This window comes from Protopterus annectens, chromosome 4.part0, assembly GCF_019279795.1.
Source record: "Protopterus annectens isolate FY-2018-M chromosome 4.part0, PAN1.0, whole genome shotgun sequence".
In the NCBI taxonomy this organism is placed as follows: Eukaryota; Metazoa; Chordata; order Ceratodontiformes; family Protopteridae; genus Protopterus; species Protopterus annectens.
This window is the reverse complement of record NC_056733.1, coordinates 243718145-243722626: the sequence shown is the minus strand read 5'-3', so window position 1 is coordinate 243722626 and position 4482 is coordinate 243718145.

The following is a 4482-nucleotide window of genomic DNA, read 5'->3' as shown; positions in this document are numbered from 1 at the left end:
AATGCTGCTTGCATGAACCAGAAATCAAACTTTGCTTTATGAAGCAAGTGAAAATAACAGCCTGCTAGAACTTTGGTAAAGAAGGAGTGTAGACAAATTCCATTTTGTATTCACAAACTCTTTTACAGCTCCCAGCCCACCTAGCATTTAAAAAAATGGACACAGCTTTCAAACTGTTGCCCCTCCCCACAGTTAATACATGGACACATCATTTTCAGTTGTCCTATTGAAGCTATTAAATATATTGTTTTTATATTAACAATTCTCTCTTTAAGGAAGTTATGTACCTATGTACCTGTTGTTAGAGACATCACCTTATCAAGTTGTAGACATATAGATAGATAATCAGGTTACTGAAGAATTATGGAACATGCAGACATCTGTATTCACAGTGTACATACATAAAGAAATTGGTTATTTTAGAGATGGTAATGTTAGTTATGAACAGAGTATAATTTAAGTTAAAAATCAGGGAAGAAATCTATGGAAAACATCAGCATGTATCAATTTCAAAACAAAATCAATGTTGCTTATAAAGAATAAGAAATTCAGACATACATGTTAGCTATTGGCGCCCTCTGTCTCCTTTCTGTATTAACTGTTACTGTAAAATGTTTTCCTTTAGAAACACTGCATAGGCAAACTAATATAAATCATGTAGTGAACATTTATAGTATTTTCAAGATGTTCATTCATCATAGAGTATCTGATGCCATTTACTGAGATTTGTAAAATGATGCTTTCTTGGTGTTGTATTTATGGTGCTGTACATGTTTATTTGGCCAGTTACCAGAACCTTTCTATAGACATGCTGCAGTCAGGTGGAACTGTACATATGCCTGTATGTGGATAATTTTGCAGACATTATACCCATTAAATGCATTAACTACAATACGATAGCATAACTATTTTCAAGCCTTATGTTACCAACTTTGAAGTTCTTTAGTCTAACAATATATCAAGTGCTGCTTTGGGTGGTGTGATGCATTTGAAGATAAGTCAGGGTTTGTGAAACACTTGGCATTTTGCTTTACTAGATAAGTAGTCAGCACTTTTTGAAGACTGGGTGATCTGAGATATTTCTGATCTTAGCTTGCCAGTTCATTACAGCTGGACCCAATGATGAGATAACTGACCATTGCAAAGGTAACACTTCATCGTCTTTGTACTGTGGCCTTTATTATTTTATGATCTTAGTAGGCACTGTGTGTCTTTTACCAAAAATACTCTTAGTGTGAGTAACTAACTCCAGTATAAGGCTTTTATGTAGATGATATAGGTGTTATAGTGGAGTAAGTCATTTACAGTGAGAACAAGTATTTTAGAATCTGGCTATTTGTTGCGGAGGAAGTGAGACACCATTTGTGACAAGTGAGGAAAGGTGAAACTGGAAGCACAAAATCAGGCAGAATCAATTGCAGCAGTCTTTTTCATGTTTCTGTACTACAGACTGTCACTGATTATTTATATATTCATATTTTGCTTATATTTTATTAACCGCATTGTCAATGTGGGGGAGAAGCACTTTTTCAGGGCTCTCTCTGGTTAAGGGACTTGGGCAGGGTCACATAGCAGGGAAATAAAGATTGAGGGAATACTTTTGAATTTATGCTTTAAAATGTGGTTGAGCAGAGTGTAAAATTGTCGTATGCCTGGTAAACACATTTTGGCACCTAAATTTGTGATGTGTAGCATATGAGGCATACATCATCTGTGATACGAATCATAATATGTGACAGGTGAAAGGTATTTGTCCTGTTAGTACAGTCTGAGTCAATAGACATTGTACCTTGGTTGGACTATGACGTATCGTACTATTTACTAGTATTACAAGTTTCTTGACGTTACTCCTATTATGAATAAGTAGTTAGTAGCATCTGAATCTACTATTTTTAGAAAACCAATATTTAGTAATGCTTACTTGCACGTTTGTAGTAATAATTTATTCAGGATGAAAAAGAATGTGGTGAAGGGTCATCTTGTTAGATTGCCCTGAGTGATTTCATGAGATGCTATATTTCTGGAAGAACTTAGAATGATGAAAGGCATGTTTGTAAAAATGCACTCGCCTAGTCAGTTGATTGATGAGGGCATCATTGAAGTGCTTGAGAAATGAGGGGAAATTATTGCATCCATTCTAAGTAAACCTACACAGTTTGATAATATGTGTGCAGAGAATACGGGGATAGAGACTGTTGAGTTCATTGCTGTTTCACCCAGTGCATAGCCAGATGGCTCAAAGACAAGACCCAAGAAGTTACAATTGGGAAGTACACCTCTACAAAGAGACCAGTCATAAACGGAGTCTCGCAGAGATCAGTCTTGGGATCACCCCTTTTTGGTATTTACTTCTCTGAAGTCAAGGCCAATGTCAATGGCCTTTGGCTGACAAAATTTCCAGATGATTGCAAATTATGAGCTGGCATTGAATCCCCCACTGGCACAAATTTTCTCCAGGAAGAGCTAACACAGACAAATAATTGGTGTCAGAGCCATGGACTAAAACTAAATGCCAATAAATGCATAATAGTATCCTTCAGAAAGTCATCTACCACAGTAACTATCATACTGACAACACATCCCTAAGAGGGACATGGGGACACACATAAATAGTCATCTAGTGTTTGGCCATTATGTGTCTAAAGCAGTGAGGAATACATTCTCTGTTGTGCAACTTAAAAACAAAGGTATGGCATCTAGGTCCAAGGAAGTCATTTTTCCACTGTATTCAGCATTTATCAGACCTGTCATTGACTACAATGGTCCCTTTGATATGTACCTAACCAGGCATATCCAACAATTGAAACACCCACAAAGTTTCTGCACTAAAAGAATACAGGGTGTAAGCAACATGTCCTGTACAGGCTGCCTCAAGTCCCTATCTCTGTATTCTGTCTCCTACAGGTTGTTGAGGGAAGATCTATTCCTGGCATACAAGGCATTGTCACACCCCACTCTGATGAACCTCCTGCATATCCAGAAAACAAACAGCAACAGAATTATCCATTCTAAGGACTTAAACCTTTGCCTGTCATATAACTAGGACCTGCTGGTGAGACAGGTATGTATCCCAGAGACTACTCCTTTTCTGCAACAGGCTCTCCATCCATGTGAAGCAGAGCTCCTCCCTAACCCAATTCAAGTGCAACTTGGACAATCAGATGGGGAGCAGGAAATTCATCCCTGGTTTGGCACCTATGCCTGCAATGGACAGAGGCAGCCTGTAAATGTTTCATCTCCCAAGCCCCTGCTTACACTTATGAAGGGTACCAGAACTTGTCAGAGATTTGGGATGCATGATTAGGCTTAATAAGGCCCATGTGGTTGTTAGCCTATGACCCTACCAAAATGCCCAATAGCCTATGATCCTACCAAAATTCCCAAAAGAAGTAGTGTGATCCTAGTAACTCCTGGTGTAACATCGAAGAACAAGATGCATGCAGTATAACACAGATAGGTAAATCTAAGATTCTAATTAGATGTTCCCACATATTTATCAATCTATGTCATCCTCTATACCATGACAACAGCATCTCTAAGATAGTTACAGAATGAAATAATTCCATGATATGAAATGATTTGGCTGAATACACTACTAAGCCCTACCGGCATTAAATAGAAACTTGTATAACTAGGTGCACTGAGCACACAAAGGGTACTACTTTTAACTGATTGCAGTACCAGTTTTCAAACAGAGATAAAGTGTCCTGTAAAATAACATCTATAAAACACAGGACAATATAAACATATCTGATGGAGAAATTATGACTAGTTTACAACCAGCTGTGAGCCTCATTCCCTCAGTATGCAGTGTTATAAGAAAAAAATGATTGTAACATCATCTCCTGACCAATACAGCAGATATTGACAACACAAAACAGTGCACACACTGGGCATGCTGGTCTTCAAATAAAATTTTCATTTTATAGGCATACCTGGCCCTCTTGGAAGTGGATGGCATACCTAACACCTCTGTGTAGGGCAAATACCACACAGATGTCTACAGTTTTTGCTCTAAAGACTCTAACATGTCTATATCTATACATAGATAGATAGCAGCAGTTAAGTTGGTCAAAACTCCTGAATGTCGACTTCTATTTTGTGACACCCTTTGGTCAGCAGGTGCATGAGATTGATACTCTCCAGGGTTAGGGAATATGCCCCTTGCCCAGGGATTGTGCAATCTCAGAGTTAGTACATATAATAAGCAGGGGATGTGGGGGTGCCTCTCTACCAAAAACAATGTTTTTTTTATTTTTTTAAGTTTAAGTTGGTATATAATTTTTATATATAAATATATATATATATATATATATATATATATATATATATATATATATATATATATATATACACATACAGAGAGAGAGAGGGAGAGATTTCACTCTATCTATATATATATATATATATATATGTACATGTAGACAGATAGATTGATTGATAGATATATCTAACTCTATCTATCTATCTATCTATCTATCT